A 12,977-nucleotide genomic window follows, 5' to 3' on the forward strand; every position below is an offset into this window, starting at 1 on the left:
CAGAGAGGCAGAGCATCATCATTGCATCAGTACAAACCTTGCCTTAGAATCCACCTCCCAAAATCCTATTAAGGGAATTCTCCTGTGGAAAACCATTCCTATCACTGTCCCCAAGGCTGGCCAGGAGGATATTAGTGTAAGCCCTCCACTCTCATTTAGTAACGCAGAACTTACCTTGGCTAGCATTTGGATTAGAAGAATTTCTTTTTAAGAATTTCCATCCAAATTTAAGAATACATTTACATTTATATATTTTGTTATGACTTTACTTAATTATATATACCTATATATATTCAAATAATTACAATCCTTTACAAATTAATGGTATATAACAAGAATTTGTTTAGAAAGTTAATATGGATGCATTAGGACAGTCTAATTCTCAGACATTCTTGTTTCATGAATAAACCCTAATGATATCCTGTTTCATTTCAGAATCCAGTTCAGAATCAAACGCTGTAACTAGTCATCATATCTCTTTCATCAAATTCAGTCTGGAAAAATTCCATCTTTCCTTGACCTGTTATATTTCCATTTTGAAATAGGTTGTATATTTGTAAAATGCCTCTCAATTTAGTTTGTCTGATGTTTCTTCATGATTAGATTCAGTTTGTGCATCTTTTGTCAGGAATGATGATTTTCTTCTCATTGTATCCTATTAGATGATGACTAATTTCACTGTTTTTTTCAGATATACTCACATACACCAAATCATCTATCCAAAGTGTATAATATGGTTCTCAGTATACATACCATGTTATATGTTCATCACCTCAAAAATTTAGGAAAATTTCATTCCTCCAAAAAGAAAGACTCCTCACTCCTTAACATTCCTTCCCCAGTCCTATATATACAGTAAGCTAATTTCTTCTACATAAAGTGATTTATAATTACATTAAAATTTTATTATCTTTTTTAAAAAGATACCTAGATCACACAAAATGTTACATTAAAAAATATAAGAGGTTCCTATATATCTGCACTCCCCACTACTCCAATTCTCCCACATCAACAACCTCTTTCATCAGTGTGCCACATTCATTGGATTTGATGAATAAATTTTGGATTTGATGAATAAATTTTGGAACACTGCTATACTGCATGGATAATAGGTTAAATGGTAGTTTACCCTCTCTTCCAGTCCATTCAGTGGGTTATGGCAGGATATATAATGTCCCACATCTGTCCCTGCAATATCATTTAGGACAACATGTCCGCAAAATGCCCCCATATCACACCTCTTCTTCCCTCTCCCTTCCTTCCGCAACTCCCGTGGCCACTGTCTCCATAATGATACAGTTTTTTCCATTGCTAGAGTCATAATAATTGCATAGTAGACTACCAGTAAGTAAACTCTCATTCATATTTTATTCCTCCATTGGGAGGGCCCTGGGATGGCAATGCCGACTTCACCTCTAAATCGAGATGATACTTAGATCCCACATGGTTGATGGATGGGATTCTCCCGCTTCCAGTTGCTGATGCTCTTGGTTCCCTGGATAACATTTTATATAAATGGAATCACACAATATGTAGTACTCTGTAAGTAGTCCTTATTGCTAGGCTGTGCTTCTTTTTATGATTTGTATGAATTGCCATTACAAATCAAATCATGGGTCAACTTTCTGGGTCACCTCTATTTTGGAGATCATCTGATCCAGAAGGGTCTTTAAAGGGCTGACCTGGGCTAATGCTGATCTTACTGACTTGGTTCTCCTTACAAGTTCGAGTTTCCTTAATATGGTTCCTTTGAAAATTTTTTTCAATTAAAAGCAAATGTTTAAAAAAATTACAGATTACTGATCACAGGAACGATTTGCCTGTTGTACTGAATAATTACTGTTCATCTATTATATTTTACATTCATTTGGTCTCTTCTAGCTTTATTTTTGGTTACAACTTGCTTGGAATATCTTTTTCCAAACTTTCACTTTTACTTTAGTTGGGTTCTTACTTTTGAGGCCAGTCTCTTGCTGACAACATATAGATGCCTCATATTTTTTTAATCCATTCTATCAGTCTATGTTTTTTGATTGGAGAGTTCAGTCCCTTAACATTCAGTGTTAATACTGTAAGAGGCATTACTTACTTCATCCATATTGTCCTTTGACTCTCTGCTGTCCTGTCTTTCCATTGTCTGTCTTCTTATCCTTTAGTTTATTTGTAAACTCTTCTCCAAATGTTTCACCCTTGCTTTTTCTTTTCATGCTGCAGCATCCCCTTTACTATCTCTTGTTTATCTGGTCTTTGGTAACATATTTTATCAGTTCTTGCTTGACTGTGAAGACTTTGAACTCACCCTCAAATTTGAAGGACAGCTTTGCTGGATACAGAATTCTTGGCTGGCAGTTTTTCTCTTTCAGCACCTTAAATACTTCCTGCTACTTTTTTCTCTCCTCCATGGTTTCTGATGAGAGGTGAGCACTTAATCTTACTGAGTTTCCTTTGTATGTGATAGTTTTCTTTTCTTTTGCTGCTTTCAGAATCCTCTCTTTATCTTTGATGTTTGTCATCCTGAATAGCAGCTGTCGGGTAGGTCTATGCATATTTATTCTGTTTGGAGTGTGTTTTCCTTCTTGGATAGTGGTATTTATGTCCTTCAAAAGGGTTGGGAAGTTTTCAGTCAATATTTCCTCAGCTATTCCTTCTGCCTCTTTTCCATTCTTTTCTCCTTCTGGGACAATAGTAATGCAAATGTGTGCTCTGCATTGTCATTCAATTTCCTGAGACCCTGTTCCATTTTTTTTCCAATCTCTTTGATTGTTCCTCCTCACCAATCAAAACCCCAAATTTTATTTATTTGTGCAAAGGTACCATCTTTGTGGATTTTGGGATTTTGCTCAATATAAACTGTCGACAGAAATCAGTATGTCATAATATATGTTAAAACTGACCACGATTTTGGTCAATTCCATCACATTAGAGATGAACAAAATTAAAGCAGAGGAAAGTTTTCTTTTTTTGTGGGGGATCTGTCAATGAAGCAATATTAATCAATGATGAATAAACCTTATATGCAAAAAGCCCACAAATTAATTTCTATAAAATAATAAAAAGTGACTTGAATCAGGTGTTGTGAAGAAATGACAAGCTATTGACTAAGTTGTGGTCGCTGTTATAATACCAGGACCCTTTGCAGGTGAGAACAGAAACATTCCAGGGCTCTAAACTTTCAGAAAAGGTTTTATTGTAACTAGAAAGATGAAAGCTAATCTGGAAGGCTGTGGGATTTGTTTATGCGGGATTCATAGCTAAAAACCTGATTTCAATTTTTCCTTTCACTTCTTTGGAAGAGGGAATGAAAACTAGGTAATTTGGATTCCAAGTTGAAAGTGAGAGTCATCCAACAAGGACTTCACAGTTCAGAAAGCTGGGTGTGTGGGATAAATAATTACCATGAATGCTCTAACACAAATCCCAATAAAGTGGAGGAGAAAGATTAGGAAAGAAGCAAAGAATGACAACTTACAGTAGGCAAGACAGGATGAGAGTTATTAAGAGTAGTTGATAAGCCAGTTAATAAGTCATTTTACAGCCCAGTATTTATAGCCTGTTTTTTTGTGTATTGTAGAGAATAATGCTTTGGCATATATTTCTTACATAAATCAGTTGTGTAAGTTTGAGTAACATTAAACTGTTGGTAGTTTAGAAATAGTCTGAGTTTATAGGGAAGTCACAATGGTGAGTGTTCCCCTGGGAACCCCACAGGTAAGCATCATGACTGAGCCGAACTGCAGATCTGAGCCTTGGAGGAAACCCTCAGTCATGCCAGTGAGGTAAAGCATGTGCCGTTTGTTTCATGCCCTGCAGGGCAATGATGAGGCTGCATCCATGGTGTTCATGTACAAGTACTCCCCAGTGAACTGTTCTTAAGTAGGTAATCCACATGAATCTCAGGGGGGAAATGTGGCTCTTTAACTCTTGGAGAAAATAAGACTGAAAACCCTCTATCCTAAAAAATAAAATAAAAACAAAGAACAAACAAAAAAGTCTCTATCTTCCTGATATTCTGAATGCAAGTAAACAGACAGTGCTCATGACAAAAGAAGCTTAAGTGAGATTTCTATACCCACACTGTATCCTCAATCATGCATACACACACACACACACACAAAGATACACCAAAACTCCTTGGGGCTCTGTGTTAAACCCACCCTCCTCCACCTGAGGGTGGATCCCACGACCTATAGGAAAGATTTGACTGCTCCTGAAAGGTCTCCAAGGATTTCAGTAGAGTAGAGAGCATTCTGGGAAGGTCAGGGATACAGGGTAAACTCACACACTTGGATTTTTTCAACTCTTCCACAAGGCAGCAGGTTTCCTCTTAAATGTGGTCCTAAATACTCCTCTTCCCCATCCCCAAATTCCTCAGGGTCATGAGGGAGAAGCATTGGAGATCCCTCCATGTCTTTCCATTGCTGAAAATGACTCCTACAACGAGGGGAAAGGGACACTGGGAAGGAGATACTTGACAACAACCAGGATGCTGACAGTGAAGAGCCATGCTCTGGACCAAGCTGTCCTGAGGAGCTCTTCAAGTCTCTGTTTCAATCCCCCATATCCCCTCCTATCACCATTGCCCAATACAGGCACACATCTATGTACCATGTCTTTTATTACCTTCTTCTTCCAGTGGGAAGTTGTCCCTTCCAGAAAACTCCTCTCCACGATCAATCAGAGCTTTCTTCACTGCTTCATATCCATGCAACACCACAGTGGGCTTCGAGCCAAAATATAGAGTAAACACAGGGCCATAGGTTTCATAGGTAAGGAAAGTTAGATATTAGCAAGGAAGTCGCTATTTGGTCTATATATGGTACATATATAAGGCAGAATAATTTTATCAATCTATTATTGATGTTTTTATTCTGCTGCATGCTGCTTAATATATTTTGAGGTTTATACATAAGCATGATGTTTATTTATGGGGGGGGGGTCTCTGTTGTCCCAGGGGGTTCCACACTGAGACACTAAATCACTAGATTGAGCAAGATTTATTTAGTTCAATTTTAAAGATGAAGAAATTAAACTTTAGTGAATTTAAATGTTGTATTCATGGTCCCCCATCTAATAAGTAGAAGACCCACACTTGAACCCTGATTGATGGGCCTCTGATGCCTGATGAATTTATCAGTTTCCAATGCCCATTTTGATCCAATCTCAGGTGACTGCACCAGGATCACCTGGCAAACTCTTCCTGTGCGGATTCTGTTTAGTAGCTCTGGGATGAAGACTAGAAATCTATATTTTTCAAAACACCCACGGAGAATTCTAAGTCTGGCCCTTTAGAGTTCTGCTGGTATTGCTAATGGTGAAGAGTGTTCTCCACAGGGGCTGTGTCAGGACATATAGCACGTCCTGGAAGAACAACTTCTTCCACCCTGAAGCCTTCCTTAACCACAGGCAGCAGCTTTTGGCAGAGTCCAAAAGGATTCCATTCTCACCATTGGTCCCTGACTGATTGGTTCTCTCGCTTTCATCACTCATGCTTGTCCTGAGCTCCCATGGCTATTTCCTTACATTACGCCTAATTGGCTTTCCCAGACAAATTTAATCATATTGGCTAACCAGAACAGGGCACAGGGTTTAGACAGTGGATGACTTATTAGAATGAAACCTGCTATCAAAAAACACTTCTATTAGCTTGAACTTCAGACTAAAAATCTTAGCAAGGCAGGGAAACAATGGAGGGCACACACTTTACTTTTGTTGTTTGATCATTTTGTGATTTGATTGTACCTTACAATACCTTAAAGTTTCTCTTCCCGTGAAATGGACTAATTCATTCACTAATTCTGATATGACAGAAAAACAACAAAGTAAAGCAACAAAAACCACAAAATCTACAGGGGAAGGTTTACTTTACAAAGTTCTCTTTTAATGCTTTGTCTCCAAGTATGTATATTAGTTCCTCTCAGGAGTTAATTTACTTACCTTTTGCAAGGCACTGGAAGAACATAAAGCATACTTACATTGCTTAAGGATTTTTTGATGTTCTTAACATTTATCAATAGGATATTTCCAATAATTGGGAGAGGTGTGGGGCCAGGTGGAAGCTTCCCTTTCCCATAAGTCTGTTTCCAGAGGGAAAGGAGAAGCAAAGAGGAGAGGAAGAGTACCAGGACCTCGACTAGATACACTGGAGCCTTTGCTTTTCACTAAGGCAACATTGAACTTCAGTCCAAATTGTGGACCCGTTCAATTTGTTACTCTTGGACCTTATAATGTGTCCAGTCAGCTAGATTCACTGAAAATATTTCTGAATGGACTTTGGTTATTTAATCTTGCTTTCCTTCTTTCCAAGGCTGTAACCTGGAGATTATAATTTAATAGCTCTAGGATGTGGTCCAGATATTGTTAAACACAGTTAAATTAAAAGAACAGGTGGTTACTGAAGTAAATGGTTTGATCAACAAAATTGCTCATCATTCTTGATTCTCAGTCTATCAGTTGGGAAGTTCTGACTTGTGAATAATCTGTGTATTCTGTCTTTCATTAAAAATGTTTCTCCTTTATGCTTCATCAAACACTAAAATCTTTTTATTTCCTTGAAAATTAGAGTATTTTAAAAAATTTTTTTGAAAAAAAAAGTAATATTGTTTAACAGTTTTCTGACAAATATTTTCACATAACAAAAGTTTTCATATCACCATCAATATATACATAATCCAAAAGTGAACAAAAAGATCTAAAGATGCCCTTTCAAAATAAGAGTGAAATTGCTCTTTAAAAATTTGAAGTGATCTCTCTCTTAATAAACAAAGGGTCAATCCAGTATATATAATAAAACTACTCCCCCCTGAAATGAACCAAGGAGGCAATGAGAGAAAATAAAGGGAATTATTAATTTCCTGAAATATTTTAATGTTCTCTATAGACCTCACAGCTGCCTAAACAAAAATAGGCAACATTAAATACTATTCATACATATTGAATAATCAAATTTCCATCAGATAATTAATAAGTGTTGAGTAAATTTTTTTGCATTGTTTTTATTTTTATTTATTTATTTTTCTCTTTTTTATTTCCTTTTAGACGTTACATTAAAAAAATATAAAGTCCCCATATATCCCCCAACCCCCCCACCCCACTCCTTCCACATCAACAATGTCTTCCATCATTGTGGCATATTCACTGCACCTGGTGAATACATTTTGGAGCACTGCTGCACCGCATGGACAGTGGTCTACATTGTAGACTACACTCTTCCCCATTCCACCCAGTGGGCCATGGCAGGACACACAATGTCCATATCTGTCCCCACAGCACAGTCCAGGACAACTCCTAATCCTGAAAATGCGCCCACATTGTATCTCTTCTTCCCTCTCCCTACCATCAGCAGCTACCATGGCCACTTTCTCCACATTAATATTACAATATCTTCCCTTACTAATCACAATAGTTCCCCAGAAGAACATCAGTAAGTCCACTCTAATCCATACTCTATTCCTCCATCCTGTGGACCCTGGGATGGTTATGTCCAGTCCCCCGCTACATCAAGAGGGGGCTTAGATTCCACATGGATGATGGGTACAATTCTCCTGCTTGCAGTTGTAGACACCCTTGGCTCCCTGGTGTGGTGGTTGATCTTCATCTCCCTGTTAGCTGGCCAGGGTAAGTCCAATAAACCAGAGGGTAGGATTTGCAATCTGCTGAGGCTCAGGGCCTGGCTGTCACATGGACAGATTCAGGTCTTCTGAGTATACACCAACACAAATGCCAACCACAGCTCCAGTAAAAGTAACAGAAGAGGCATGTTTAGAAAGGCCATATCTGAGTTCAACTCCATCACTCTCAGGAACCCAAATTCCAAAGTAGGGCCAACTGACAAGGCCCTGAACTCCAGAGCCATCTGCCAAGACCATAGAAGCTGTGGGTCTCCATAGCCCTCAGGAGAACCAGTACCTGGGTTTCTATCTACTTTGGCTGTCTCTAGTACCCTGCTGAGGTGTGTGTAAGCAACCCCTCTGATGACCACCCGACTCTTTTTTGGAGACTCATAGCCATAAAAACTCATCTGTCCTTTCCATTTCCCCCTTTTATCCAAAGTCAAAAAGCATTTAACACCTGATATTACATGTAGGCTGAGATATTCTGCTGGTCTGAGTTGACCCTTTTATTCAATGTCTTTTTCTAGTTACATCATCAGCTGGTGCTTGGTCGTAAACCCTTGGTGCCAGAGAGGCTCATCCCTGGGAGTCATGTCCCATGCTGTGAGGAAGGTAATGCATTTACATGCTGAGTTTGGCTTACAGAGTGGCCACATTTGAGCAACATGGGGGCTCTCAGAAGGTAACTCTTAGACACCATGCAGCTCTAGGCCTAGTTCATATTTCAGGCACACAGGCTCTTTGGGGGATTGTTGCTGCTCCATTGGGGAATGTGATAGAGCTCTCCTGGCTGGGAACTCAACTGCTGAGCAAATTTATACTCCTTTTAACAGTAACATCCCCCCAACCCCAACCCCTAAAAAGCAAATGGGGTTAAAGGAGACCCTGGGAGAACGGGAGTTCAGTATCACACAGATCATTAGTGTGAAACCTGGGATTTGAACTTAGACAATCTGATGCCTATTGTGCACTCTTTCTTATACCCCAGCTGCCTTGAGAATTATTTTTGCAAAAGAACACAAAACCCCCAAGACATTAGTTAATGTGAATGTACACACCATTGGCTGTTCTTGATTTACAGGGAGCACTTTAGATAGAATCCCTTCTTTAGACTCCAGGCCATAGGGTATGAAGAGAAAGGTAAAAAGTTCTCCCTCTCTCCCTCACTGCAGAGGTGAACTTGCTCAGCACAACCCAGGTAAGAGCCTGTGACAAAGGAACTGAAAGGGGAGACTGGAGAGATTACAGCTTCCCCACCTCCTAGGCATCTGCAAGTACAGCTGCTTCTGTTGCTTTTTTGGTTTGTTCTTATCTGAAATAATGAAATGTTTTAACAGACAGCAAAAAGAGTGATTATTCGAGGAATGATGGTGTGATGGGAAGTAATGACTTCATTAAGTAGTCCAGAGTTCAGAACAGAACAACTGCAGTGTGCAGAGGCCACAGACCTGAGAGGGAGAAACATTAGTGGTCATGAGGATGGACTCATTCCTGGGGTTACTCCTTATGGCTCAGGGCAAAACGTGTTCAAACCTGTTCTGTGAAGATACCATCATATGTGTTCTAATTGATGTGTGGTTATTTTATGGTCTATGGCTAATGGAAAAGCTACGTAAATATTTATAAATTTTTTTATCTCCTGATTACAGGGAGATGTCAATTTACAGGAATGTTCATAGCTATCTTATTTCTTTGATTTTCTGAAGTACCTTTACCTAAGATAAACATACTTCCACTTGCAGGATTAAGAATCTGAATCTCAGAGATTCAGTGCCTTGGCCAAGCACACAGAATCTGCAGAGGGTTGCCCTGAGTCTGGAAACTGTGCCCCTGATTCTTGCCATTTTCCTTAAACTGTGTTTTCACTTCATAGGGGACACTAAGTTTCACTGAGTGTGTACTATGATTCAGTATTTATTAACTCATCCTAATTAATGACTTTCAGAGTAAACATTGATCCAATTAATAATTGCAGCACCAGTTGATTAAGGCAGGACGTCAGAAAATTTCAGTTTTGTAACCTTTTTAGAACTTGAATACAAGGTGTCAGTGACCTCTTCATCCATGATAAAGAGAACAGTTCTTGTGCTGCTTAACTCCTCACTACAGATTCTAAATTAACCACACTCCCTTATTTGGGGGCAAAATATACTCCACGGCTTTCTTTAGAGTCAACATTTTGTTCTCCAGGAGATGGGTGTTGATGCCCTGCTCCTTATTCCTCTGCTGAGGCTTTTGCTTGGCCCCTTCTCTTTTTATACAATGAAAGAATCATAGACAATTTAGAGAAAGGATCTCTGATATCCACAAGTCTAAACGTTCCTTTCTTTTAGGAATATAGGTTTGGTGACTCAGGGAGGCAGAGCATCATCAATGCATCTGTACAAACCTTGTCTTAGAATCCAAGTTCCCCAACTCCTCTTCAGGGAATTCTCCTATGGAAGAACCTCCCATCACTGTTGCCAAAGCAGCCAGGAGGACATCAGTGTAGGCCTTCCACTGTCATTTAGTAAAGTAGACCTCACCTTGGCTAACATTTGGATTAGAAGAATTTCTTTTTAAAGAATTTGTATCCAAATTTAAGAATTCATTTTATATTTATATATTTAATTAATTATATATAACTATAAATATTCAAAGCATTAAAAACCTATACAAATTAAAGGTATGTACAAAGAATTTGTTTAGGAATTTAATGTTGGTTCATTAGGACAGTCTAATTCTCAGACTGTATTCTTGTTTACTGATAAGCCCCAATGATATCCTGTTTCATTTCAGAATCCAGTTCAGAATCAAATGCTGCAACTAGTCATCATATCTCTTTCATCAACTTCAGTCTGGAAAAAATTCCATCTTTCCTTGACTTTTGTGATATTTCCAATTTGAAATAAATTGTGTATTTGTAAAATGCCTCTTAATTTAGTTTGTCTGATGTTTCTTCATGATTAGATTCAATTTGTGCATCTTTTGTCAGGAATGATGAATTTCTTCTCATTGCATCCTATTAGATTGTTGGAAACTGAGGCACAGTGGTCTCACAAGGAGAGACATGCTGTTTCCATGGCTATGCTCCCACCCTAAGGAATGCAGTAATTAAGAGTTCCTGGCAAACAAGATGAAGCTGTTAAAGGCTGAAAGAAAAGATGAGCACATACCTTTTGTAGTAAATAGAACACTTAGACTTTGTACCTGGAGATAAGATTTTTTTTTAGTTCCTTAGTAATGCTAATAGTTAACTACATTTTGCTGCTGCTTGTCCTGTAGACTGGGGTATATAGAGAGCCCCTTGTAAACAATAAAGTTGTCTGATGAGTCTCTACTCGCAGACCCCTTGAGCCCAGCGTGCATTCTCTCTCTCTCCCTCTCACTCTCTTTCTCTCTCTCTCTCTCTCCTTTTTCTCTTTCATTCCCAATACCCTTCGGGTCCAAATATTCTATCTTTGATGCTTCCCCCTTTGATTACTTCTTTAAGATAGTGTGTTTACTGTAAAGTTACTCTTCTTACCTTCATTTTTAGGAAGTATTTTGAGGGCAGATTCTTTGAAATGAAGTAGATGTAACTATCTATTCCTTAACAAGGAATGGATAACTATCCATTATTCACTTATTTTATCAGTATGGAAGAAGGTGTTACAATCTGACAATTTTTTTTTGGAATCCTAGAAAACTCATGTTCTTAGAAGTACTCCATTCATGTGTGTTTGGGAGCTGTTGATTGTATTAGATTCAGTTAAGGTAGCTTTGATTAGATTGCTTTTCATTAGTTCACATTAGAGCCTTTGATTGCACTGTATCAGTGAGGCATGACCCAGGTTGGGTCTCTGCTCTCTTGGAGGAGTCCTATAGTAGCAGAGTAGAGAAAGCAGAAACACAGAGGAAAAGACCAGCTGTCAGTTTACCCTCTCATATGGGAAAGGACTCTAGGATGTCCTGCAGCTGCAAATGAAAAAAAATCCCGAGAGCCTGAGAGAGAGTCACAAGGCTTAAATTAGAGGAGCAGCTGAAGCTGAAAAGGGGAGACCCTAGCAGGGCAAGCAATATGCCAATTCCACAGCTGAGCCCAGGGAGAAAGTGAGACCAGAGGAGGAAGCAAAGCTTGGCTGCCGTTGTGATTTCCACATGGCAGAAGTCCAAGATTGTCTTCAGCTGCTCTTTGGTGAGATAGCATGTCTGATGATTCCTTGATTTTGGACATTTTCACAGCTGCAGAATTGTAAGATTTTACCCTAAATAAGTTCTCTGTATAAAAGCCTAAAACTAAAATACATGGATTACATTTTATTCAATGGGGTATAATCCATTACTAACAATATTTATTTTGATGCTGAAATTGTCTCCTAATGATTGAATTCCTTTGACATACTCCCATTAATTATTTTAAAAAGATCAGTTTTATATATATATATAAGTAATATATATAATTCATCCAAAGAGTACAGTCAATGGTATTTGGTATAATCACATATTTGTGCATTCACCACTTCAGTTATTATTAGGGCATTTTCACTATTTCAGAAATAATAATAAACAAAAAATAGAGATAGAAACAGGAAAATTCCTTACATCTTGATCTATAATTCCCTGCTGATCTTGTAAAATTATTTGTTTATTAAGCAGTTTTATTGAGATATATTCACATACCATATTATCTATCCAAAGTGTATAATTAGATTCTCAGTATAATCACAGTGTTGTATGTTCAGCATCTCAAAAATTTAGAACAGTTTCATTGCTCAAGAATGAAAGACTCCATACTCCTTAACATTCCTTCCCTGGTCCTCTATAACCAGTAAACTATTTTCATCTACATAAAGTGATTTATAATTAAAAGAATTTTATTATCTTTTAAAATACCTAGATCACACAAAATGTTAAATTAAAAAATATAAAAGCTCCTATATACCCCTTCTCTACACCACCCCCACTTCTCACACAGTGACACCTCTTTTATCAGTGTGGCACATTCCTTGCATTTTGTGAATAAATTTTGGAACCTTGCTAAATAGCATGGAGTGTAGTTTACATTGTGTTTACACTCACCCCCAGTCCATTCAGTGGATTATGGCAGGATATATAATGTCCTGCATTTGTCCTTGCAATATCAATCAGGACAACTCCAAGTCCCAAAAATGCCCTCATAGTGATGTGGGCTATGGGTGGAAGGCTCTTTGTCTCTTCAGAGATAACTAAGTTGTTTGACTTGTGGGTGTGAAACGGTAAGAGGCTGCAGTCCTGCTCTTAGGGACCAGCAGGCTCCAGTCCCAGGAAATGTTTAACAAAGCAAGGGCTATAAACTTTAAGTATTTAGGGGAAATGCAAAAACCAAGGCTTATCTAAAATGTCTGGAGTCCTTGCTAAAAGCTTACC

At 38.3% G+C, this 12,977-nt stretch overlaps 1 protein-coding gene and 1 long non-coding RNA gene across 2 annotated transcripts in view; one reads left to right on the forward strand and one right to left on the reverse strand.

Annotated features, from left to right (window-relative positions):
* LOC101437727 (cytochrome P450 2C9-like) overlaps positions 1-5,991 on the reverse strand; it is a 30,446-nt gene extending 24,455 nt beyond the window's left edge. The window contains exon 1 of the mRNA XM_058298729.2: positions 5,973-5,991. The gene's annotated coding sequence lies outside the window, so the exon portion shown is untranslated. The remainder of the gene's footprint in view (positions 1-5,972) is intronic.
* Positions 2,283-10,522, forward strand: LOC139439228 (uncharacterized). The gene is made up of 3 exons (XR_011649023.1): positions 2,283-2,417; positions 8,138-8,222; positions 10,389-10,522. It is a non-coding gene; the product is annotated as an uncharacterized lncRNA (long non-coding RNA).
* The last annotated feature ends 2,455 nt before the right edge of the window (positions 10,523-12,977 follow it).

The sequence above is a fragment of the Dasypus novemcinctus genome, chromosome 6 (genome assembly GCF_030445035.2).
Source record: "Dasypus novemcinctus isolate mDasNov1 chromosome 6, mDasNov1.1.hap2, whole genome shotgun sequence".
In the NCBI taxonomy this organism is placed as follows: domain Eukaryota; kingdom Metazoa; phylum Chordata; class Mammalia; order Cingulata; family Dasypodidae; genus Dasypus; species Dasypus novemcinctus.